The sequence below is a fragment of the Aquarana catesbeiana genome, linkage group LG12, assembly GCF_042186555.1.
Source record: "Aquarana catesbeiana isolate 2022-GZ linkage group LG12, ASM4218655v1, whole genome shotgun sequence".
In the NCBI taxonomy this organism is placed as follows: Eukaryota; Metazoa; Chordata; class Amphibia; order Anura; family Ranidae; genus Aquarana; species Aquarana catesbeiana.
The window spans coordinates 7,024,046-7,051,195 of NC_133335.1; the positions used below are offsets into that span (position 1 = coordinate 7,024,046).

Sequence of the window (27,150 nt, forward strand, 5' to 3'; positions counted from 1 at the left end):
CAAGTTTCCTGTGTTCCTAGGAGAGCATATTGATGTAGTCACTCGCTCCAACTGAGCAGTAAATTGTCCCTGAATATGTCCTATTAAGACGTTGGTGGCTCTCTTTAGCTCTGAGCCGCTTTGGTCTTCCACTTCCATGGTCCCTTTAATGCCGGATTCTCCATGTGATTCCCCCAGCACAGCATGTAAAATTCATCCTCTCTGGTGAGGGAGGACAGCGCCAGTGGTGCAGAATGAAATCTGAAGGCTTATATAACACAGCATGTGCCACAGCGATCTTCCAGAGAAGCATCAGCATTGACGCACGCTCCCCTGCGTCCGCCCTGCGTCCGCGCTCTCCCCTAGAGCTTCCTTTCTTAAAGCTCGGTGCTTCCACTTTTCCAGAGAATCAATAATTAAATCTTTTCCCTATTTATTTTTAATTGCCGCCTTAAGTGGTGTGCTTTTCTTTCTTGTACCTGTGTCATTTCTGATGAGCGTTTCCTTAGGAATATCCGCTCAACCCCTGCAAAACCGCTTTTATGGACACAAGAAGTGTGCTGGAATAATATTAGAAGTGTATGATGGAAGCTTGTGTCACCAGATCGATTACAGGACTGTGTGACTTAACGTAGAACCCAATGACTAAAATCTCATAGAACCTTGAATGTAGTGATGTCATTGTAAACAATTGTGTTCAGAAATTTTAAATAGGCAACTTCAATTACAATAATCCCTGGTGATCCTGCCATTAAGTTGCTTGTTCAGGTTCTTCCTGTTATAGGTTGACAACTGTTTCCTAGTTGGGCTGCTGCGTTGTCATCCTGTCACAAGTGCCCCCTGGTGGAGACTACAAGCGTTGGTGCTAAGGCACAGTGCTCTGGTATAGTTCACTGCTGTGCCCATTATGAGGGGTTCCCACCATCCCTGTGCTGAGTTCCCGGGTCTGTACACCTGCTGTGGCCATTATGAGGGGTTCCCACCATCCCTGTGCTGAGTTCCTGGGTCTGTACACCTGATGTGCCCATTATGAGGGGTTCCCACCATCCCTGTGCTGAGTTCCCGGGTCTGTACACCTGCTGTGCCCATTATAAGGGGTTCCACCATCCCTGTGCTGAGTTCCCAGGTCTGTACACCCGCTGTGCCCATTATGAGGGGTTCCCACCATCCCTGTGCTGAGTTCCCAGGTCTGTACACCCGCTGTGCCCATTATGAGGGGTTCCCACCATCCCTGTGCTGAGTTCCCAGGTCTGTACACCTGCTGTGCCCATTATGAGGGGTTCCACCATCCCTGTGCTGAGTTCCCGGGTCTGTACACCTGATGTGCCCATTATGAGGGGTTCCCACCATCCCTGTGCTGAGTTCCCAGGTCTGTACACCCGCTGTGCCCATTATGAGGGGTTCCCACCATCCCTGTGCTGAGTTCCCAGGTCTGTACGCCTGCTGTGCCCATTATGAGGGGTTCCACCATCCCTGTGCTGAGTTCCCGGGTCTGTACACCTGATGTGCCCATTATGAGGGGTTCCCACCATCCCTGTGCTGAGTTCCCGGGTCTGTACACCTGCTGTGGCCATTATGAGGGGTTCCCACCATCTCTGTGGTGAGTTCCCGGGTCTGTACACCTGATGTGCCCATTATGAGGGGTTCTCACCATCCCTGTGCTGAGTTCCCGGGTCTGTACACCTGATGTGCCCATTATGAGGGGTTCTCACCATCCCTGTGCTGAGTTCCCGGGTCTGTACACCTGATGTGCCCATTATGAGGGGTTCCCACCATCCCTGTGCTGAGTTCCCGGGTCTGTACACCTGCTGTGCCCATTATGAGGGGTTCCCACCATCCCTATGCTGAGTTCCCGGGTCTGTACACCTGCTGTGCCCATTATAAGGGGTTCCACCATCCCTGTGCTGAGTTCCTGGGTCTGTACACCTGCTGTGCCCATTATGAGGGGTTCCACCATCCCTGTGCTGAGTTCCCAGGTCTGTACACCCGCTGTGCCCATTATGAGGGGTTCCCACCATCCCTGTGCTGAGTTCCCAGGTCTGTACACCCGCTGTGCCCATTATGAGGGGTTCCCACCATCCCTGTGCTGAGTTCCCAGGTCTGTACACCTGCTGTGCCCATTATGAGGGGTTCCACCATCCCTGTGCTGAGTTCCCGGGTCTGTACACCCGCTGTGCCCATTATGAGGGGTTCCCACCATCCCTGTGCTGAGTTCCCGGGGCTGTACACCCGCTGTGCCCATTATGAGGGGTTCCCACCATCCCTGTGCTGAGTTCCCGGGTCTGTACACCCGCTGTGTCCATTATGAGGGGTTCCCACCATCCCTGTGCTGAGTTCCTGGGTCTGTACACCCGCTGTGCCCATTATGAAGGGTTCCCACCATCCCTGTGCTGAGTTCCCAGGTCTGTACACCCGCTGTACCCATTATGAGGGGTTCCAACCATCCCTGTGCTGAGTTCCCGGGTCTGTACACCTGCTGTGCCCATTATGAGGGGTTCTCACCATCCCTCCTTGACTTTTGCTTCATTTTGTGTTGAAAAATGTAACCTGATGAGTGGGAACACCCAATTTTGGATGAGAACAAACTAAATTTGAAGATGATTGGCAAAGTAATAGCCAACCCTATCTCACTAATAGACTATAAGCAGCCATCCGGTTACTTGGGCCACAATACTCCGCCTCCGCCTTTTGGGTAGAGGTACCCTTTAATCCTTCTGTAGTTGAGAAGCGGCAGTGATAGTGTATGGGTACGACGCACGCCTCTGTATCATCATCTCAGGAGTCTGTATCTGACTTGTGATCCCCCCACCTGAATAACCGGAGCTGCATTCCCACCCTATCACCAGTTCCATCTCCCCCTGGCAGGAACCTCCGTGGAACGCTTTCAGAAATGTTTCTGTCTTGGCACAATCTGAGCCGTTTTGGTGCCAAGTTCCATTCTTTTACCCGGCTGAGTCTGGGTGAGGGGGAGCCGATGCCGAACGCACAATCTGGCCCAATTCACCGCTAAACGCATTCAATTGTTTACTTGGAAGCCGAGACAAAATGTAATCAGAGGGATCAGGAAATTCCTCGCCGATCTCCCCCGCTCACATCGTTCCGCCCTTTTTCTTCCTTCACTTACACTTTATGTTCTCGCCGCGTTTTGCTGTTAATGGAAAATAAAAAAAATTTAAAAACTCGTTACGTTCTGCAGAGAATTACTAATTGCTGTAACTGATGAAATTCTAATTTTTTTTTGCATTCTCATTTGGAGAAAGTGTGACCGTTTTTTTTTTTTTTTTTTTTTTTTTCCGTTTTTATTATCGCTAATAGCGGCCAAAAACAATTGAATTAACATGGCGATGGAAAAAAAGAATTTCCCCGACTTGTTGTTCTGCTGTATCTACTGATCAGAATACAGATCAATGAAACAATCATTTTCAATAGATCAATACTGATAGTATTTTACATCATTACTGTACTTGCTGAATTATTTGATATTGTAATCAATGATAATCACTTGTTTGCTATTGCTCATAGCTAGATCGATCACCAATCAATACATATATTGCCATGGAGATAGAGGGAAGCCTGACCCCACTCTGGTGTCTCCTGTTCCCCACTCCGATGTCTCCTGTTCCCCACTCCGATGTCTCCTGTTCCCCACTCCGATGTCTCCTGTTCCCCACTCCGATGTCTCCTGTTCCCCACTCCGATGTCTCCTGTTCCCCACTCCGATGTCTCCTGTTCCCCACTCCGGTGTCTCCTGTTCCCCACTCCGATGTCTCCTGTTCCCCACTCAGGTGTCTCCTGTTCCCCACTCCGATGTCTCCTGTTCCCCACTCCGATGTCTCCTGTTCCCCACTCCGATGTCTCCTGTTCCCCACTCCGATGTCTCCTGTTCCCCACTCCGGTGTCTCCTGTTCCCCACTCGGGTGTCTCCTGTTCCCCACTCGGGTGTCTCCTGTTCCCCACTCGGGTGTCTCCTGTTCCCCACTCTGGTGTCTCCTGTTCCCCACTCTGGTGTCTCCTGTTCCCCACTCTGGTGTCTCCTGTTCCCCACTCTGGTGTCTCCTGTTCCCCACTCTGGTGTCTCCTGTTCCCCACTCTGGTGTCTCCTGTTCCCCACTCGGGTGTCTCCTGTTCCCCACTCGGGTGTCTCCTGTTCCCCACTCGGGTGTCTCCTGTTCCCCACTCGGGTGTCTCCTGTTCCCCACTCGGGTGTCTCCTGTTCCCCACTCGGGTGTCTCCTGTTCCCCACTCGGGTGTCTCCTGTTCCCCACTCGGGTGTCTCCTGTTCCCCACTCGGGTGTCTCCTGTTCCCCACTCGGGTGTCTCCTGTTCCCCACTCGGGTGTCTCCTGTTCCCCACTCGGGTGTCTCCTGTTCCCCACTCGGGTGTCTCCTGTTCCCCACTCGGGTGTCTCCTGTTCCCCACTCGGGTGTCTCCTGTTCCCCACTCTGGTGTCTCCTGTTCCCCACTCTGGTGTCGCCTGTTCCCCACTCTGGTGTCGCCTGTTCCCCACTCTGGTGTCGCCTGTTCCCCACTCTGGTGTCGCCTGTTCCCCACTCTGGTGTCGCCTGTTCCCCACTCTGGTGTCGCCTGTTCCCCACTCGGGTGTCGCCTGTTCCCCACTCGGGTGTCGCCTGTTCCCCACTCGGGTGTCGCCTGTTCCCCACTCGGGTGTCGCCTGTTCCCTACTCGGGTGTCGCCTGTTCCCCACAAAGCAAGGTCCATAAAGACATGAATAAACGAGTTTGGGATGGAGGAACTTGACTGGCCTGCACAGAGTCCTGACCTCAACCCCATAGAACACCTTTGGGATTTATTATGGACTGCGAGCCAGGCCTTCTCATCCAACATCAGTGTCTGACCTCACAAATGGGCTTCTGGAAGAATGATCAAACATTCCCATAGACACACTCCTAAACCTTGTGGACGGCCTTCCCAGAAGAGTTGAAGCTGTTATAGCTGCAAAGGGCGGAGCCAACTCAATATTGAACCCTACGGACTAAGACTGGGATGTTATTAAAGTTCATGTGCACTTCCCGTTACATACATACAATGCATACTTCTTTTTTCGATAGCGATATATATAAATGTTTTTTTTTTTTTTGAGTTATTGAAGACACAAAGTGCCCATGATTTAGATGTAGTCATAGTTCCCTGTGTAGTGTATGTATAATCTATATATATGTCTTGTGAAGGTGACTCGGACTCAGACTTGGTAATGGAATGTATACGTCTATTTCCCATGATCATCCTCCGTATATGAAATCAGTGAATGTCGGAGGTCAGAGCAGATCTGTGGAATGTTCTGTGCCATGTAATGTATACTGATAAGAAACACATTATGGTGTGGAAATAATCTCCATTTCTATCCATGAGTTTATTTCCTGCACCAACCCCCGCATCTAATGTCCTGTATATGTATACCCCATTATGTATGTATGGACTCAGTACTACTTCTCCTGTCCTGTATGTCGGGTGTAATTCTCAGTATCTGTTCTTATTCTGTATGTATGGACTCTGCACAGTACCACTTCTCTTGTCCTGTATGCTGGGTGTAATTCTCAGTATCTGTTCTTATTCTGTATGTATGAACTCTGCACAGTACCACTTCTCTTGTCCTGTATGCTGGGTGTAATTCTCAGTATCTGTTCTTATTCTGTATGTATGGACTCTGCACAGTACTACTTCTCTTGTCCTGTATGCTGGGTGTAATTCTCAGTATCTGTTCTTATTCTGTATGTATGGACTCTGCACAGTACCACTTCTCTTGTCCTGTATGCTGGGTGTAATTCTCAGTATCTGTTCTTATTCTGTATGTATGGACTCTGCACAGTACCACTTCTCTTGTCCTGTATGCTGGGTGTAATTCTCAGTATCTGTTCTTATTCTGTATGTATGGAGATTTTTATTTGTAAAAACAAACAAGATACATAATAACAGACTAACTGACTTAAAATAACATAAATACAACAATTACTGACATGTTGTTTAGGTCAAAAACTTAGCAGTTAAAAAAGGGCATTAATAGGAAACAAATGTCACAATAAGACTCCTTTCCATAAGTCTATACTTCTCCAACATTTCCTAATTTCCAAACCCTTAATCCATCGTAACTCGGATAACACTAAACCTGCAATTTTACTGGAGATAAACTGTTCATTATGCATGGCAACTTTAGTCCTTGCATGCCATTGATAGTACTTGACTACGGTAATGATGATGTACATTGTCCCTCTATCTACACCGTGTATTGTTGGGGGAACACCATAAAGCCTGTCTGAGCAACTTAGGTTTTCCAACCTTTGGATCCCAACTCCAGCAGCTACTTCCTTCCAGACTTCACGGCTTCCCCAACAATCCACCAAGAAATGCTCCATGGACTCCTCCTGATTACAGCCCAAAGGGCAGATCCTTTCAGATGCGGCCAGACCTTTCATGTTCCCCCTCACATACATCTTCCCATGGAGAGACAGCCAGGCAATGTCATGAAACTTTGAGGGTAATCTGGGGCTATTCAACAACTTTAAGCTTTCCTCCATAACAGCTGTAGTGCAGTCTCTGAGTACAAGTGGAGAACAGAAAAAGGTCCTACAGATCCTCCGGTATAACAATTTCCTTGGACTTTTTTCAAGGTAGGATTTCTCAATCCCCCACCTCCTCAGAGACTTCAGAGCTGAGTCCAGATATGGTGGGAGATAACCCTGAGTACATCTCTTCCTCTTGAGAGAACCGCCCCGCATCCAGGACTCTGCACGAGGCAATATCCAGGCCCTAACACTGTTTACCCACGGAGGGCCAACATCGGAGTCCAAACACCCAAAATTAACTTTAAGAAACAGAGAATCAAAAAACACCTTAGGATTTATCATATTCAACCCACCCTCTTTGTTCAGCAGGTAAGTAACCCCTCTTTTTATTGGATTCAGTCTATTACCCCAGAAGAGCTGAAAAAACAGACTGAAGAGCCTTACAGAGAAAGATTCTGGCAACGGAAAAACCATAGAGACATATAGAAAGATAGGAATTAAGTACGTCTTCAACATTTTGACCCTTTCTCTGTAGGTCAACTTGCAATTCTTCCATCGCTGAACCCTTGCATTACCAGCATCCAATTTCTCCTCCCAATTTAGCCTGGCATTATCTTCCCTTCCAAACTTAACCCCTAAGATCTTAAGACAACTTGAAGCTTTTGCAAACTGGGGCAGATCAAAATCTGGATCACCCTGCAGTGTCCAGAGAGCTTCAGTCTTCTCAAAGTTGATAAGAGACCCAGAGGCCTCAGAGTAAGTTCCAATGGAAGCTGCTAGCAACTGGGCCTCATGGGAGGTGGACACCACTACAGTGACATCATCCGCATAAGCGAATACGGATAGGGCCGAGGCATGGGGCACAGGTACCCCCCGAAAATCACACTCCTGCAGTGATCTCAAAAAAGGATCAATGGCAAAAACATATAAGAGGGGACTCAAGGGGCAACCCTGCCTCACCCCAGCCTCAACCCCAAAAGTACCGCCCTGCCACCCATTGATAAGTGGAAAACTCTCAGCTTTCCAGTATAAAGTTCTCAGCCAATCAACAAATAACCTTGGGATACCATACTTTAACAAAGTCGCCCACAGATACCCATGGTCAACCCTGTCAAAAGCTTTAGCTTGGTCTAAACTCACCATATACTTCCCATGCCTAAGAACCTTACACCTCTCAAAAGCTTCCCTCAGGGAAATGAGAGCACCATAAATATTCCGCCCTTTTACCGTGCCATACTGACAGTCTGTCAATAGTGCTGGAGAAAAACACTTCAACCTAGAAAATAATATTTTTGCCAGAATCTTCCGGTCTACATTTAAAAGGGCTATAGGCCTCCAATTCTTGATGTCATTAGGTTCTCTACCCTTGAACAGCAGAACTAAGGATGATACTCTCATGGATGGAGGCATCAGGCGTTTCTCCAAACAACTTTTAAACACATCCACAAGAATCGGAGCCAGGAGCTCTTTAAATTTCTTATAAAATTCAGCTGTAATGCCATCAGGTCCTGGTGCCTTCTTTTGACGTAATTTATCAATAGCTTCCCTAACTTCCTCCACCGTTATGTCTGCTGTCAAAGGAGAAAAATCCAAATTATCAACAACAGGACCTGGAACCGCCTCCAAGAACTGTGCCATCTTCTTCTTATCCAAACCCTTCTCCCGAAATAAGTCAGCATAGTATGATCTTACCACTCCCAGAATACCCTCCTGAGACTCCTGCAAAATCCCCTGGGAATCCTTCAGGCCCATCATTAACTTCCTAGTCACCTTGTCCCTACAATTTTCAAAGGGATCAGGTGTCCCTGGGGATCCATAATCCCGTTCAAATACCAGGGAGTTGTATCTGCTATATTGATATTGATTTAGCTCAGATTTTACTTGATCAATCTTCCTCCCTGCCTCCAACCCGCCAGAATAAAGCGACTCCAGCTCTTTCCTCAGCCTGAGATAATAGCTATATCTACTTTTCCCCATTTTAGCAGACAACTTCCTCAAGAGAGAAGAGATGTCCTTTTTAACATCCTCCCACCAATCCGCAGTACAGTCATAGAAGTCTAGTCTCTCATCATGGTGTTGCAAGAGGTTCTGTACTTGTTGCTGGACAGATACATCTTCTAAAAGATTAGAGTTTAGCCTCCATAGCCCCCTGCCCATATCAGGATGCTTACAGGTTCCCAGACAAAAGTAAAGGGCCACATGATCTGAGTAAGGTACCAGCTTCTCACTCATATTGGTCACCAATTCTGTAGGACTTACCAGTGCCATATCTAGTCTGCTTTTGATATTACCGCGAAAGAAGGTGAAGCCTGGCTTCCTGCCATTTTGTGCAAAAATATCACTTAAACCGGTTTGCAAAATAATACGATTAAGAACTTTGGAGTCACTACCCACCACCCTACCAGAAGAACGGTCACTTGATGTCCTAGTGACATTAAAGTCTCCTACCATAACCACAGGGACTGATGTAAAAAGATATGATTTCACATCATTAAATAACCCAATTCTTCCTGCTATTGTTTGAGGCCCATATATGTTAACTAATCGGAGTCTCCTGCCGTGAATTGTTACCTCCAATATAAGACATCTTCCCATTGACACCTCAGTGAGTCTATGCACCGTCACATCCTTAGTATTGAAAAGGATGGCAACACCTGCATAAGACTCCACAGCCAAAGACCAAAATGAGGGTCCTGTGTGCCACTCCCTCTCTGCCTCCCGCATAAGTCCAACAGATGTTAGATGTGTCTCTTGTAAAAAATAGACATCAGCATCCAGGTACCTGAGGTGTTCAAAAACGGCATGCCTTGTCCTCCTGTTTTTAATGCTGTTCACATTGCTGGAGACAATGTTTAGAGAAAAACCTGCCATCACAGCAAAGAGGAGAAAAAATAAGACCCCCATTATAAGTCAGAATCGGAGTCACTCTGCTGACTACCAGTTTCCATATCAAATTCTGCGGATCCAGGATCAGGGGGCGGACGCCTTTTAGTGGGCGGGTCATCCTCTGAGCCAGTCGCATACTCTTTTCCCACCCTTTTTAATTCCTGCTCCAGTTCCTGGGCCTCCAGAGAATAGGAACCCACATCCGAATCCGATAACGCTTCATACCTATTGGTGGAAAGTGCTGTACCCACTTCTGGTGCCCCTTTCACTTTTTTAGCTGACTTCTGCACTAATATCCAGTCACTTTCGGGTTTACGGGTAGACTTATCTTTTTTATTCCTCCTCTTCTGACCAGTGATCTTCACAGAGACAGGAACTGGAACAGAAGAAGAGTGTGGGGCCGGCTGCTCCTCAGCCTGCTGAACACTGTCCGCCCGCCCGGGAGTAGTCTCCTGGACCTCCGGGACCACCTCCTCCCTAGTCAATACAGCCCCATTCATTAAAGCTTCCTCCTCTAGTTGTTCTGCTGCAGCCAACAATTCATTGTCTGCAGATTCCCCATCCTTATTATGGAAGGCCTCCGGGCAATCCCTATGGAAATGGCCAAGCCCACCACACAGATTGCACTTAACCTTCTCACAGGTAGAACTGATGTGGCCAACCTCCCCACAAAGATTACACTTCAGGATCGTACAAACATTCGCCACATGGCCAGATTTACCACATTTATAACATAACCTGGGCTGACCTGCATAGAAGCAAACTCCTCTCTCCCGCCCAATGAAAAAAGAGTTTGGCAGGTGATGGGTAACATTGTTACTTTGCCTCAACTTAACAAGAACCCTCCAACCACCCGTCCAGATCCCATCACTGTCTTTAGTTTTTGTCAACTCAGAAACCATTTCACAATGTCTTCTGAGCCAGATGACAACATCCTGGGGGGGCACAGACTCATTCCAGAACATGATGGTAACATTTGCTGTGTCAGGTTTGGAGATGGGAATAAAGATGAAATTCCTCCAACCCTCTTTGTCCCGCAAACCACTGAAACTGGCCCAGAACCTGTCTAAGTCAGACATGAGCTTAAAGCTGACATCATAACCTTGTCTGTCAGGGAGATTGATGACTGCCAGTATGTCTGCAGGAGCAAACCCCATCTGATGACACAGCAACTCCCTTACTACAAACCTCCTATCAGGGAGCTCCTCTCTGGAACCCCTATGCTTCAATCTGACCACATTCCTTCTCTTAAAGGCCTGACCAGTATAACTGTTACTGGTGGAAAAAGAAGGGGCCCCACGGCTCCAGGCATTCCGAGGAGGGACATGACCAGATGGACCAGCATTCCCTTGTGGAGCAGGTGGTGGATCTACCAAAGGGGGGAAATCCTGAGAGTTATTCTGAACTGACTCCTCCATCGCTACATTCTCAGAGCCCTCAGACTGCTGATGACCCCATTCAGATATACCAGCATTGATAACATCAGGATTATTCACCACATCAATATTAGTGACATCATCACTGCACCTCATATCATCATTACTAGTTACCTCAGTGTTACTCCCCCCATGAACACCAGTCACCCCAGCATGGCTCCCACCATGAATACCAGTCCCCCCAGCATGGCTCCCCCCAGCATGGCTCCCACTATGAACACCAGTCCCCCCAGCATGGCTCCCACCAGGAGTACTAGTGGCAGCAGCACTGTTCTCACAATCCATGTGCTGGGAGTCCACCATGTCACTCCTCTGAGTCTCCTGTACTGTAAATGTCTGCTGGGTTATACTGATGTTCCCACCACCCTCCAGAGCTGGAAGTCCAGCAGGAGGATCTACTCCAACCTCACTGTCCTCCAGAGGCTGCACAGTCTTCCCTTCAGGAGACACATGTGGTGGCTGCGTGCGTTGGACCGGATCCCCAGAGTCTGACTCTGTAGAAGACTCAATCCTTCCACTCAATCCCGCCTCAAATCGATCACGATTGTGGTACACCTCCGCCACTGGTCCCAGTTCTTCCAGAACAGCATCAATGTCCTTTGACACGCCGGCCAGTTCAATGCCCAGGGAGTTCAGTTTGCTGTCATATAAAATTTCCTTCTTGGGGTTGGCAGCTTTAAGTCTATAAACACAGTCAATCTGCTTCTGGATCTTAGTCTTGGCTTTCCTCAGGGACTCCATTCTTTTTACCAGGAAAGGAATTTTGTCAGCCAGGTGCAGCGCAGGTTCAGACTTTAACACTTTCTGCTTCGCGGCTGCAGGACGCTTGAAATCCTGATCCACCTTCCCATTACCAGTGCTGGTCTGAGGGTCTCTGCTGGGTGTAGATGGTTTCACTGGGGCAGATTGTGGAAAATTATTACCACCCTCCTCTTTATTCTGCTGCAACTTAGAGCGCAATGAACGTCTCTGGCTGCTGCCCACCATTACACACTGTTGTAAGTTCTCTTTAATGGTTTTCTGTTCTAAGGAGGTTCTGGTGTATTTGCGAGGAGTACTGGGAGAAACCGATGTCTCTGCTCCACTCTGAGCTCTATGAGCTGCACTCTGCTGAGCTTGCTGTGGTTGTAATGGCTGACTGGATTGGATCACGCTTCCAGAACTTGGACTGTACTGGGTGGTATTAGTAAGTTGCTGGACTGAATGAGCCCCACTCTGCGGGGTTTGCATTGACTGTAATGACTGGCTGGATTGAGTTGCACTTCCAGAGTTTGGATTGTGCTGAGCAATAACAGGTCTCTGAGCAGACTGAGCTGCACTGTGCTGGGCTTGCAATGGCTGGCTGGATTGGATCACGCTTCCAGAACTTGGACTGTACTGGGTGGTATTAGTAAGTTGCTGGACTGAATGAGCCCCACTCTGAGGGGTTCTTTGAGTTGCACTTCCAGTGTTTGGACTGTGCTGAGTGATAATAACATGTCTCTGAACAGACTGAGCTGCACTGTGCTGGGCTTGCTGGGCCTGCAATGGCTGGCTGGACTGAGAACTCTTTTGCTGAATAACATCTCCAGACTTCCTCTTATCAGTATTATGGGTACTTTTCATACAAACATTTCCACGTCTACTTACAGTCTCTGCAGATTGCTTCCCATTCCCAGAACTCTGTCCTCCTGCTTCACCACCAACCACAGCTTCACCTGACAGTCCTTGTGTAGGCCGGAAAGCCTGGGACTCTCCTGAGAGAGATCCCCGCCCAGGGGAGCCCAACCCTGGGCTTGTACCAGACATCAGAGGAGCTCAGCACCACACAGACTTCAGCTGCTCCACAAGCAGCCACACCCTCTGCACAGTACTACTTCTCTTGTCCTGTATGCTGGGTGTAATTCTCAGTATCTGTTCTTATTCTGTATGTATGGACTCTGCACAGTACTACTTCTCTTGTCCTGTATGCTGGGTGTAATTCTCAGTATCTGTTCTTATTCTGTATGTATGGACTCTGCACAGTACCACTTCTCTTGTCCTGTATGCTGGGTGTAATTCTCAGTATCTGTTCTTATTCTGTATGTATGGACTCTGCACAGTACTACTTCTCTTGTCCTGTATGTCGGGTGTAATTCTCAGTATCTGTTCTTATTCTGTATGTATGGAGATTTTTATTTGTAAAAAACAAACAAGATACATAATAACAAACTAACTGACTGAAAAGAACATAAATACAACAATTACTGACATGTTGTTTAGGTCAAAAACTTAGCAGTTAAAGGGCATCAATAGTAATAAATGTGACAATAAGACTCCTTTCCATAAATCTATACTTCTCCAACATTCCATTATAAGTCAGAATCGGAGTCACTCTGCTGACTACCAGTTTCCATATCAGATTCTGCGGATCCAGGATCAGGGGGCGGACGCCTTTTAGTGGGCGGGTCATCCTCTGAGCCAATCACATACTCCTTTTCCACTCTTTTTAATTCCTGCTCCAGTTCCTGGGCCCCCAGAGAATAGGAGTCAGCATCCGAATCTGATAAGGCTTCATACCTATTGGTGGAAAGTGCCGTACCCACTTCTGGTGCCCCTTTCACTTTTTTAGATGACTTCTGCACTAATGTCCAGTCACTTTCGGGTTTACGGGTAGATTTATCTTTTTTCCTATTCCTCCTCTTCTGACCAGTGATCTTCACAGAGACAGGAACTGGAACAGAAGAGGAATGTGGGGCCGGCTGCTCCTCAGCCTGCTGAACACTGTCCGTCCGCCCGGGAGTAGTCTCCTGGACCTCCGGGACCACCTCCTCCCTAGTCAATACAGCCCCATTCATTAAAGCTTCCTCCTCTAGTTGTTCTGCTGCAGCCAACAATTCATTGTCTGCAGATTCCCCATCCTTATTATGGAAGGCCTCCGGGCAATCCCTATGGAAATGGCCAAGCCCACCACATAGATTGCACTTAACCTTCTCACAGGTAGAACTGATGTGGCCAACCTCCCCACAAAGATTACACTTCAGGATCGTACAAACATTCGCCACATGGCCAGATTTACCACATTTATAACATAACCTGGGCTGACCTGCATAGAAGCAAACTCCTCTCTCCCGCCCAATGAAAAAAGAGTTTGGTAGGTGATGGGTAACATTGTTACTTTGCCTCAACTTAACAAGAACCCTCCAACCACCCGTCCAGATCCCATCACTGTCTTTAGTTTTTGTCAACTCAGAAACCATTTCACAATGTCTTCTAAGCCAGATGACAACATCCTGGGGGGGCACAGACTCATTCCAGAACATGATGGTAACATTTGCTGTGTCAGGTTTGGAGATGGGAATAAAGATGAAATTCCTCCAACCCTCTTTGTCCCGCAAACCACTGAAGCTGGCCCAGAACCTGTCTAAGTCAGACATGAGCTTAAAGCTGACATCATAACCTTGTCTGTCAGGGAGATTGATGACTGCCAGTATGTCTGCAGGAGCAAACCCCATCTGATGACACAGCAACTCCCTTACTACAAACCTCCTATCAGGGAGCTCCTCTCTGGAACCCCTATGCTTCAATCTCACCACATTCCTCCTCCTAAAGGCCTGACCAGTATAATTGTTACTGGTGGAAAAAGAAGGGGCCCCACGGCTCCAGGCATTCCGAGGAGGGACATGACCAGATGGACCAGCATTCCCTTGCGGAGCAGGTGGTGGATCCACCAAAGGGGGGAAATCCTGAGAGTTATTCTGAACTGACTCCTCCATCGCTACATTCTCAGAGCCCTCAGACTGCTGATGACCCCATTCAGATATACCAGCATTAATAACATCAGAATTATTCACCACATCAATATTAGTGACATCATCACTGCACCTCATATCATCATTACTAGCAGCATCATTACTAGTTACCCCAGTGTTACTCCCACTATGAACACCAGTCACCCCAGCATGGCTCCCCACATGAACACCAGTCACCCCAGCATGGCTCCCCCCATGAACACCAGTCACCCCAGCATGGCTCCCACCATGAACACCAGTCACCCCAGCATGGCTCCCACCAGGAGTACTAGTGGCAGCAGCACTGTTCTCACAATCCATGTGCTGGGAGTCCACCATGTCACTCCTCTGAGTCTCCTGTACTGTGAATGTCTGCTGGGTTATACTGATGTTCCCACCACCCTCCAGAGCTGGAAGTTCAGCAGGAGGATCTACTCCAACCTCACTGTCCTCCAGAGGCTGCACAGTCTTCCCTTCAGGAGACACATGTGGTGGCTGCGTGCGTTGGACTGGTTCCCCAGAGTCTGACTCTGTAGAAGACTCAATCCTTCCACTCAATCCCGCCTCAAATCGATCACGATTGTGGTACACCTCCGCCACTGGTCCCAGTTCTTCCAGAACAGCATCAATGTCCTTTGACACACCGGCCAGTTCAATGCCCAGGGAGTTCAGTTTGCTGTCATATAAAAATTCCTTCTTGGGGTTGGCAGCTTTAAGTCTATAAACACATTCAATCTGCTTCTGGATCTTAGTCTTGGCTTTTCTCAGGGACTCCATTCTTTTTACAAGGAAAGGAATCTTGTCAGCCAGGTGCAGCGCAGGTTCAGACTTTAACACTTTCTGCTTCGCGGCTGCAGGACGCTTGAAATCCTGATCCACCTTCCTATTACCAGTACTGGTCTGAGGGCCTCTGCTGGGTGTAGATGGTTTCACCGGGGCGGATTGTGGAAAATTTTTACCACCCTCCTCTTTATTCTGCTGCAGCTTAGAGCGCGATGAACGTCCCTGGCCGCTGCTCACCATTACACACTGTTGTAAGTTCTCTTTAATGGTTTTCTGTTCTAAGGAAGTTCTGGTGTATTTACGAGGAGTACTGGGAGAAGCCGATGTCTCTGCTCCACTCTGCTGAGCTTGCTGTGGTTGTAATGGCTGACTGGATTGGATCACGCTTCCAGAACTTGGACTGTACTGAGTGGTATTAGTAAGTTGCTGGACTGAATGAGCCCCACTCTGCGGGGTTCTTTGAGTTGTACTTCCAGAGTTTGGACTGTGCTGAGCGATAATAACATGTCTCTGAGTAGACTGAGCTGCACTGTGCTGGGCTTGCAATGGCTGGCTGGATTGGATCACGCTTCCAGAACTTGGACTGTACTGGGTGGTATTAGTAAGTTGCTGAACTGAATGAGCCCCACTCTGCGGGGTTTGCATTGACTGTAATGACTGGCTGCATTGAGTTGCACTTCCAGAGTTTGGACTGTGCTGAGCGATAATAACATGTCTCTGAACAGACTGAGCTGCACTGTGCTGGGCCTGCAATGGCTGGCTGGATTGGATCACGCTTCCAGAACTTGGACTGTACTGGGTGTCATGTTGCTGGACTGAATGAGCCCCACTCTGAGGGGTTCTTTGAGTTGGACTTCCAGTGATAACATGTCTCTGAACAGACTGAGCTGCACTGTGCTGGGCTTGCTGGGCCTGCAATGACTGGCTGGACTGAGAACTCTTTTGCTGAATAACATCATCAGACTTCCTCTTATCAGTATTATCGGTACTTTTCATACAACCATTTCCACGTCTACTTACAGTCTCTGCAGATTGCTTCCCATTCCCAGAGCTCTGTCCTCCGGCTTCACCACCAACCACAGCTTCACCTGACAGTCCTTGTGTAGGCCGGAAAGCCTGGGACTCTCCTGAGAGAGATCCCCGCCCAGGGGAGCCCAACCCTGGGCTTGTACCAGACATCAGAGGAGCTCAGCACCACACAGACTTCAGCTGCTCCACAAGCAGCCACACCCTCTGCACAGTACTACTTCTCTTGTCCTGTATGTTGGGTGTAATTCTCAGTATCTGTTCTTATTATGTATGTATGGACTCTGCACAGTACTACTTCTCTTGTCCTGTATGCTGGGTGTAATTCTCAGTATCTGTTCTTATTCTGTATGTATGGACTCTGCACAGTACTACTTCTCTTGTCCTGTATGTCGGGTGTAATTCTCGGTATCTGTTCTTATTCTGTATGTATGGACTCTGCACAGTACCACTTCTCCTGTCCTGTATGTCGGGTGTAATTCTCGGTATCTGTTCTTATTCTGTATGTATGGACTCTGCACAGTACTACTTCTCCTGTCCTGTATGTCGGGTGTAATTCTCGGTATCTGTTCTTATTCTGTATGTATGGACTCTGCACAGTACTACTTCTCTTGTCCTGTATGTCGGGTGTAATTCTCAGTATCTGTTCTTGTTCTCTATGTATGGACTCTGCACAGTACCACTTCTCTTGTCCTGTATGTTGGGTGTAATTCTTGGTATCTGTTCTTATTCTGCATGTATGGACTCTGCACAGTACCACTTCTCTTGTCCTGTATGCCGGGTGTAATTCTTGGTATCTGTTCTTATTCTGTATGTATGGACTCTGCACAGTACCACTTCTCTTGTCCTGTATGTCGGGTGTAATTCTCAGTATCTGTTCTTGTTCTCTATGTATGGACTCTGCACAGTACCACTTCTCTTGTCCTGTATGCTGGGTGTAATTCTTGGTATCTGTTCTTATTCTGTATGTATGGACTCTGCACAGTACCACTTCTCTTGTCCTGTATGTCGGGTGTAATTCTCGGTATCTGTTCTTATTCTGTATGTATGGACTCTGCACAGTACTACTTCTCCTGTCCTGTATGTCGGGTGTAATTCTCGGTATCTGTTCTTATTCTGTATGTATGGACTCTGCACAGTACCACTTCTCTTGTCCTGTATGCCGGGTGTAATTCTTGGTATCTGTTCTTATTCTGTATGTATGGACTCTGCACAGTACCACTTCTCTTGTCCTGTATGTCGGGTGTAATTCTCGGTATCTGTTCTTATTCTGTATGTATGGACTCTGCACAGTACCACTTCTCCTGTCCTGTATGTCGGGTGTAATTCTCGGTATCTGTTCTTATTCTGTATGTATGGACTCTGCACAGTACCACTTCTCTTGTCCTGTATGCTGGGTGTAATTCTTGGTATCTGTTCTTATTCTGTATGTATGGACTCTGCACAGTACCACTTCTCTTGTCCTGTATGTCGGGTGTAATTCTCGGTATCTGTTCTTATTCTGTATGTATGGACTCTGCACAGTACTACTTCTCCTGTCCTGTATGTCGGGTGTAATTCTCGGTATCTGTTCTTATTCTGTATGTATGGACTCTGCACAGTACCACTTCTCTTGTCCTGTATGCCGGGTGTAATTCTTGGTATCTGTTCTTATTCTGTATGTATGGACTCTGCACAGTACCACTTCTCTTGTCCTGTATGTCGGGTGTAATTCTCGGTATCTGTTCTTATTCTGTATGTATGGACTCTGCACAGTACCACTTCTCCTGTCCTGTATGTCGGGTGTAATTCTCGGTATCTGTTCTTATTCTGTATGTATGGACTCTGCACAGTACCACTTCTCTTGTCCTGTATGTCGGGTGTAATTCTCGGTATCTGTTCTTATTCTGTATGTATGGACTCTGCACAGTACCACTTCTCTTGTCCTGTATGTCGGGTGTAATTCTCGGTATCTGTTCTTATTCTGTATGTATGGACTCTGCACAGTACTACTTCTCTTGTCCTGTATGTCGGGTGTAATTCTCGGTATCTGTTCTTATTCTGTATGTATGGACTCTGCACAGTACTACTTCTCTTGTCCTGTATGTTGGGTGTAATTCTCGGTATCTGTTCTTATTCTCTATGTATGGACTCTGCACAGTACCACTTCTCTCCCGTGTGGTGTGACGGATTATATTGGACTTGGTCTTCGGTAGTGATAGAGATAATGGTAGCGGTGTCCCTCCTGGTCCTGTATCAGACGATGGCGGTCGGCGTAGCGGAGTGTTGTGAGAAGTAGTTCCTGGCGTTCGGCGCTCTTATTTCATCGGGCGTGTTAATAATAAATGTCTCTGAAGGCTGCGGAGGAAGATCGATCGCTTCATTATTATGGCCGCTCAGCATTAAATGTGATCGCAGGTCACCGGCAGCCGCGTGCGTGCCGCAGTTCCTCTCTCTCCACATGGAGTCATTTATTTACCGGAGACCGCGCTCAGCTCCGCGCGCTTATTGATTGTTGACTATTTTTATTTTTACCCTTTAAATCCGCCCCGAGGTCTCGGCGAGGATTTGTTTTCTCCGTGACGGGCGAGGAGAGGACGCGGGGGGGAAGGGAATCTACGAGCGGCGTGAAGTTTATTATTTTAGATTTAGACGGTGATGTGATCCAATCAGATACTAGGATCAGTTTTTTTTTTTTTTTTAACATTGTCTCTGTCTAGATTGTAACCTTATAAATAAATGGGGGTATCCAGACTATTCATTCCATACGCGGGTGCTGCTTCCTGATTATTGGTGACTGTGGTCTACTGTTCCCCTCTGCCAATCACATGACTGCTTTACATTTTTAGTTTTCTATTGGTGCTGAATGATCACATGGCCCCGTCATGAATTGCATTAGCTTAGCGTGATCATAGTTTCAGGTTTTCACTACAATAGTGATCACATGACCCCCATCATACTGCTGGTTTCCTCTGCAATGGCTCCCAGGGGTCACATGCACTATCAGTTCACACTACATTGGTGCTGCGTGATCACATGACCACATCCTAGTTGTCAGCTGTTAGTCCATTGACTTTGAGGAGTCACATGACCGCATCATGCTGCCAGCATCCGATGCATCGGCTCAGCTTCCAGTTTTCACTACCTCAGCGATGAGTGATCACATGACCTCCCATCTGTGATCAGTTCATTATGATGTCATCGCATTGCCAGTTATCTCTGTATTGGCTCCAAGTGATCACATGACCTCCCGACCGCTGCCTGTGATCAGTTCATTATGATGTCATCGCATTGCCAGTTTTCTCTGCATTGGCTCCAAGTGATCACATGATCTCAAACATGATCTCAAACACCCCCCCCCCGAGCGCCAGGTCCGCACTTACCCCATCCAGGTCTCGCGGGTGGCTTCTCCTCCTGGCCAATACAGACCCGCTTCCTGTCCTGATTGGCCCGGGAGGAGAAGCCGGAAGACCGTAGCGAATATTGATTCCCTAATGTCACAAGTGGGTGGGTCTCACTGAGCTCAACCTTTTTGTGATGTCAATTGGAGCCTCAGGCTCTAATCATGTGCTTCAAAAATAAAAATCTTGTAGAGATCTAGGCGTCTGGCGCCCTGCATGGAGATTAGGGGCGGGGGGGGAGACGGCGCCCCTATACATGACCTCATCACACTGACAGTTTCCTCTGCATTGGCTCGGTGATCACGTGGCTTTTTTTTTTTTGTGCTTCCAGTCTTTACTACAGTAGCGGTGAGTGATAATCACATGACCTTGTCATACTGCCTGCTTTCTCTGAGTGAGCTCCCTATATTGCCGGTTTCCTCCAAATTGTGTCTATGTAATCACATGACTACTTCACACTTCAGTTTTCACTACAGTAGCGCTAAGTGATCACATGACTTCATAACCTTACTGACTTTCAGTGCATTGTCTTGGTGATGAGGCCATCATGCTGCCCATTTCCACCGCATTGGCTCAGAGTGATCATATGACCTCCAAACACTTGCTGCTTTCACTGCATTCGCCGTTAGCGATCACGTGACGTTATAACATGGGTTCTGTGCTAGGACACGCTGCCAGTTTTAACGATGTCCTTTAAAACCTCCTGCCTGTCTACCACCCGCAAGTACCTGTTTGCTGTGCTCAGTTCATGCATGCCTTTGTGTGGTAGCCCGGCACTGTAGCATTGTATGTCCTGGGGGCCACCGAGTGCCAGTAGGCCTGCCTTATGGGAAAGAGGGCTACAAGAGGTGAAGAACATGGAAGCCAGCTATTGTGTCTGACCCCCTGCGTGTCACATGACTTCATCACGCTGCCAGTTCTCTTTGCATTGGCTCAGGTTGATCACAGGATTGGAAAAAAGCTGATTGGAAAAAAAGCCATTGTAGCACCAATGTTTAAAAAAGGACCAAGATATATCCCTGGGAACTACAGACCAGTTAGCCTAACATCAATAGTATGTAAACTCTTGGAGGGGATGATAAGGGACTATATACAAGATTTTAGCAATGGGAACGGTATCATTAGCAGTAATTAACATGGATTCATGAAGAATCGTTCTTGCCAAACCAATCTATTAACCTTCTATGAAGGAAGGCCCGTAGACGTGGTGTATCTGGATTTTGCGAAGGCATTTGACACAATTCGGATATTTCCGAATTAACGAATTTGTCAAAAATTTGTTAAACGAATTCGGAACAAAGCGAATTGCACATGTCTAGCAATTTCCTGAGGTCGTCGTGCTGCCAGGTTCCTCTGCATTGGCTCAGAGTGATCACATGACCTCCAAACACTTGCTGCTTTCACTAGCGATCACATGACAGTTTTCACTACGTCTGTTTTGAGTGATTATCTGTTTGAACTGATAATGTTAAAAGTATAAGCCGTCAGCAAAAATGTTTTTCTGAGTGGTGGTTGGGTGTCGTCCCCCCCCCCCCCCCCCCCCGGCATCTCGGTGCTCATGGTTAACGAGCCGATAAAATAAAGGTAAAACCTGGAAATATTTGATAGATTTTCCCTCTCCTGTTGAAGTAGCAGCGAGCGGCGGAGAGGTGTTCAATAATTAAAGGCAGTCATTTAACATGTGCCTGTTGACATTTCTGCCAGGCCAGGAAATCTTCCTGTAAATAAATGATGGGAACATGGAGGGAGCGTGACGCGGGGCGCTTGTATTGATGTTCAGTTTTTACAGTCGGGTTAAAGTGATAATGAGCACTTACGCCTGACATGAGCGAGGAGATTTACGAATCTCTATGAGATAAATGGCGCTGCTGGAGAAAGTTGAATCTCTGTGCCGGGAAACGTGCAGAGAGCGTTCACAACCTCGCCAGCACATCCTTCGACGATGTCACATGTTCCTGAGGACCCCGCCACTCCAGCACTTGGGTTCCCAGCTCCGCCCACCCTATTTCGAACCACTGGAGTCAAAATTTAGGCTGCATTAAAAAAAAAAAAGATGGCGGCAGCTGGAGACAATCCGTTGGGTGAATGTTCTATTCACCCAACACTGTGCTGGAGAATTGTCTCCAGCTGCCGCCATCTTTTTTTTTTTTTTTTTTTTAATGCAGCCTAAATTGAGACTCCAGTGGTTAGAAAAATGGAGCTTCTCAGGAGGGTGGGCGGAGCTGGGATCCCAAGCGCTGGAGTGGTGGGGTTCTCATCAGTTACAAGAAGCCAGCTGAAGGTTCATGTGGACACCATCCATCAATAACAAGTCTTTTATACTTGGAGTAAAATGATGAACTTTGATGGGGCATCTGCTCAGAATCTGAAATGGTACACGAGTGTTGGTATGAGGAAAACTTTGAACAAAGGTTGTTTTTTTCCCAACCATTTGGTTTCTGCTTTGTGTGAGATCTTCACTTGTGTATGTAAGTTTTTACTATTGAGCTTTGTTAGGTATTTACAACAATGTAGCAAAGCGCGGGCCTGGAAAATGTTAAAAGGAACCTAACACTCCACCTGCTGGCTCATCTCTGAAAATGCATCTCTGCTGTGCATGTATGTCGTCAGGTGTCTACATTTACCCTGGCTAACTGGAAGCCATGTCCCTGTGGACCACAAATCATTTTCTGTGCACCCCAACCTCATAATGGAGTTCAGTATTGCGTTTGCCGCATTCCTTTTTTTTTTCGGTGAGTCAGTCTTGGGTAAAACATCTAATATTTTCCTTTAACTCCTATCCATCAAAGTGCTTGATCTCCTCCGGGTTCTCATTGTCGGCAGGATAATAGATGCACGCAGGATATCTGAGAATTGGCGTAAGGTGTAATTAAAGATTTGGGTTGAGTTCTGTCAGGTGTAATGGATTGTGGGGGAGGGGGGGTCAGCGTCTTTTGTTGCGGTGCAGCTGTCCCGGTGTGCAGGTTGTCCGTCAGTCCGTCGTCGCTGATACCATGTAATTACTCTTCTGAAGGTGTAAAAGGTTTTGGCATTGGCGTTGGGTTGTGCAGGTGTTATTTGGGGTTTGGGGGGGGGATTCATTCAATTACCTCTACCTGAGTGTAAAGAACGGATTAATGCTTGGACTCCAGGCGAGAACGCCAAACACTCTTCTTTTTCTTGACATAATTTCTCAGAGAACTGCGGGGGCGACAAATACCCCGGGAAAGCCTTCACTCTGCTGCGTGTCATTCATGGCTGCAGTACATACAGTGCGCAATTTACTTAGACTGCATTATGTAAAAGAAGTCTCTGCGAGATTCTGAATAGATTTACAAGTTTCTGCAGATTTTGTGTTATCACATGGTGTTACATCGCACTGATTTAATATCTAGTTGGATCACATCGCACTTAGTTTGTATCTAGTTGGATCACGTCACACTGATTTTTTTATCTAGTTGTATCATGTTACTCTGATTTTGTATCATGTTACTCTGATTTTGTATCATGTTACTCTGATTTTGTATCATGTTACTCTGATTTTGTATCATGTTGCTCTGATTTTGTATCTAGTTGTATCGTGTTGCTCTGATTTTTGTATCTAGTTGTATCGTGTTGCTCTGATTTTTGTATCTAGTTGTATCGTGTTGCACTGACTTTGTATCTAGTTGTATCGTTTCGCACTGATTTTGTATCTAGTTGTATCGTGTTGCTCTGATTTTGTATCTAGTTGTATCATGTCGCTCTGATTTTGTATCTAGTTGTATCATGTCGCTCTGATTTTGTATCTAGTTGTATCATGTCGCTCTGATTTTTGTATCTAGTTGTATCATGTTACTCTGATTTTGTATCATGTTACTCTGATTTTGTATCATGTTACTCTGATTTTGTATCATGTTACTCTGATTTTGTATCATGTTACTCTGATTTTGTATCATGTTACTCTGATTTTGTATCATGTTGCTCTGATTTTGTATCTAGTTGTATCGTGTTGCACTGATTTTGTATCTAGTTGTATCGTGTTGCACTGATTTTGTATCTAGTTGTATCGTGTTGCACTGATTTTGTATCTAGTTGTATCGTGTTTCACTGATTTTGTATCTAGTTGTATCGTGTTTCACTGATTTTGTATCTAGTTGTATCGTGTTGCTCTGATTTTGTATCTAGTTGTATCGTGTTGCACTGATTTTGTATCTAGTTGTATCGTGTTTCACTGATTTTGTATCTAGTTGTCATGTCGCTCTGATTTTGTATCTAGTTGTATCGTGTCGCTCTGATTTTGTATCTAGTTGTATCGTGTCGCTCTGATTTTGTATCTAGTTGTATCGTGTTGCACTGATTTTTGTATCTAGTTGTATCGTGTCGCTCTGATTTTGTATCTAGTTGTATCGTGTTGCTCTGATTTTTGTATCTAGTTGTATCGTGTTGCTCTGATTTTTGTATCTAGTTGTATCGTGTTGCACTGATTTTGTATCTAGTTGTATCGTTTCGCACTGATTTTGTATCTAGTTGTATCGTTTCGCACTGATTTTGTATCGTGTCGCTCTGATTTTGTATCTAGTTGTATCGTGTTGCTCTGATTTTTGTATCTAGTTGTATCGTGTTGCTCTGATTTTTGTATCTAGTTGTATCGTGTTGCTCTGATTTTTGTATCTAGTTGTATCGTGTTGCACTGACTTTGTATCTAGTTGTATCGTTTCGCACTGATTTTGTATCTAGTTGTATCGTGTTGCTCTGATTTTGTATCTAGTTGTATCATGTCGCTCTGATTTTGTATCTAGTTGTATCATGTCGCTCTGATTTTGTATCTAGTTGTATCATGTCGCTCTGATTTTTGTATCTAGTTGTATCGTGTTGCTCTGATTTTTGTATGTAGTTTATAAATTATATTTCCTGCTTTTGTTACAGGAGTGACCCCTCCCCCCAGAGGACCGGAAGAAGACAAACATTAATGACAAGGTAATCTTCTATGTTTTGTACTGAGCGGTCTTGTCACTTTAAAGTGGACCTGTCGTTGTGTTCACAAAATATTCCCGAATAGGTCACCATTTACAGCAACAGGGTAATCGTTCAGAAAAGCACCACCGTATTTCTGAAAAGCCGTCCTTGTGCAGTGACTTTTCCTAGACTGAGATGATATCAGTTTGCTGCAGGCAGGAGGAAGCATTTCCTCAGTCCCCCCCCGTCTCCTTTGTTATCAGAGTATACATTGTAACTGTAGCAAGTCATTGAAGAATTGCACAGGCACCAGGATTTCCATGATTGTGTCTTCTCTGTGTGCCGGCATCTCAGTCCTGGATGTAGATGGTGACCCTGGATGATGCCTGAACAAAGTTTGTGCTGTCCTTCTGGAGAAAAAAAAGCAGATGAAGGCATTGTTGGGTGTACTGTGATCGGTAAAATACTAGAAAATGTTACACTGACACATTACTGAGCATCCGGCACCTAATTTTGAAATAGTATTTTGCTAGGTCTACAATAAGTTGTAGGCAGCATGGGGGTCAGGTTGTCTGTAATGAAACCCTCTGGTGGTCTGCCTTTATCCGGCCCTTGGGGCCTAATTCCTGCCACTTCCGCCGACGGTGGGGCCTGATTCCTGCCACTGCCACCAACGATAGGGCCTGATTCCTGCCACTGCCTCCAACGATGGGGCCTGATTCCTGCCACTGCCTCCAACGATGGGGCCTGATTCCTGCCACTGCCTCCAACGATGGGGCCTGATTCCTGCCACTGCCTCCAACGATGGGGCCTGATTCCTGCCACTGCCTCCAACGATGGGGCCTGATTCCTGCCACTGCCTCCAACGATGGGGCCTGATTCCTGCCACTGCCTCCAACGATGGGGCCTGATTCCTGCCACTGCCTCCAACGATGGGGCCTGATTCCTGCCACTGCCTCCAACGATGGGGCCTGATTCCTGCCACTGCCTCCAACGATGGGGCCTGATTCCTGCCACTGCCTCCAACGATGGGGCCTGATTCCTGCCACTGCCTCCAACGATGGGGCCTGATTCCTGCCACTGCCTCCAACGATGGGGCCTGATTCCTGCCACTGCCTCCAACGATGGGGCCTGATTCCTGCCACTGCCTCCAACGATGGGGCCTGATTCCTGCCACTGCCTCCAACGATGGGGCCTGATTCCTGCCACTGCCTCCAACGATGGGGCCTGATTCCTGCCACTGCCTCCAACGATGGGGCCTGATTCCTGCCACTGCCTCCAACGATGGGGCCTGATTCCTGCCACTGCCTCCAACGATGGGGCCTGATTCCTGCCACTGCCTCCAACGATGGGGCCTGATTCCTGCCACTGCCTCCAACGATGGGGCCTGATTCCTGCCACTGCCTCCAACGATGGGGCCTGATTCCTGCCACTGCCTCCAACGATGGGGCCTGATTCCTGCCACTGCCTCCAACGATGGGGCCTGATTCCTGCCACTGCCTCCAACGATGGGGCCTGATTCCTGCCACTGCCTCCAACGATGGGGCCTGATTCCTGCCACTGCCTCCAACGATGGGGCCTGATTCCTGCCACTGCCTCCAACGATGGGGCCTGATTCCTGCCACTGCCTCCAACGATGGGGCCTGATTCCTGCCACTGCCTCCAACGATGGGGCCTGATTCCTGCCACTGCCTCCAACGATGGGGCCTGATTCCCTGCCACTGCCGCCAACGATGGGGCCTGATTCCCTGCCACTAACGATGGGGCCTGATTCCCTGCCACTGCTGCCAACGATGGGGCCTGATTCCCTGCCACTGCTGCCAACGATGGGGCCTGATTCCCTGCCACTGCTGCCAACGATGGGGCCTGATTCCCTGCCACTGCTGCCAACGATGGGGCCTGATTCCCTGCCACTGCTGCCAACGATGGGGCCTGATTCCCTGCCACTGCCGCCAACGATGGGGCCTGATTCCCTGCCACTGCCGCCAACGATGGGGCCTGATTTCTGCCACTGCCGCCAACGATGGGGCCTGATTTCTGCCACTGCCGCCAACGATGGGGCCTGATTTCTGCCACTGCCGCCAACGATGGGGCCTGATTTCTGCCACTGCCGCCAACGATGGGGCCTGATTTCTGCCACTGCCGCCAACGATGTGGCCTGATTTCTGCCACTGCCGCCGGCGGTGGGGCCTGATTTCTGCCACTGCCGCCGGCGGTGGGGCCTGATTTTTGCCACTGCCGCCGGCGGTGGGGCCTGATTTTTGCCACTGCCGCCGGCGGTGGGGCCTGATTTCTGCCACTGCCGCCGGCGGTGGGGCCTGATTTCTGCCACTGCCGCCGGCGGTGGGGCCTGATTTCTGCCACTGCCGCCGGCGGTGGGGCCTGGTTTCTGCCACTGCCGCCGGCGGTGGGGCCTGATTTCTGCCACTGCCGCCGGAGGTGGGGCCTGATTTCTGCCACTGCCGCCGGCGGT

At 47.8% G+C, this 27,150-nt stretch overlaps 1 protein-coding gene across 1 annotated transcript in view; it reads left to right on the plus strand.

The window, feature by feature from the left end:
* Window positions 1-27,150, plus strand: part of SULF2 (sulfatase 2) — a gene marked incomplete in the record, with an annotated part of 261,880 nt that overhangs the window by 94,452 nt on the left and 140,278 nt on the right. Inside the window, 1 exon segment of the mRNA XM_073607195.1 lies at window positions 24,648-24,698.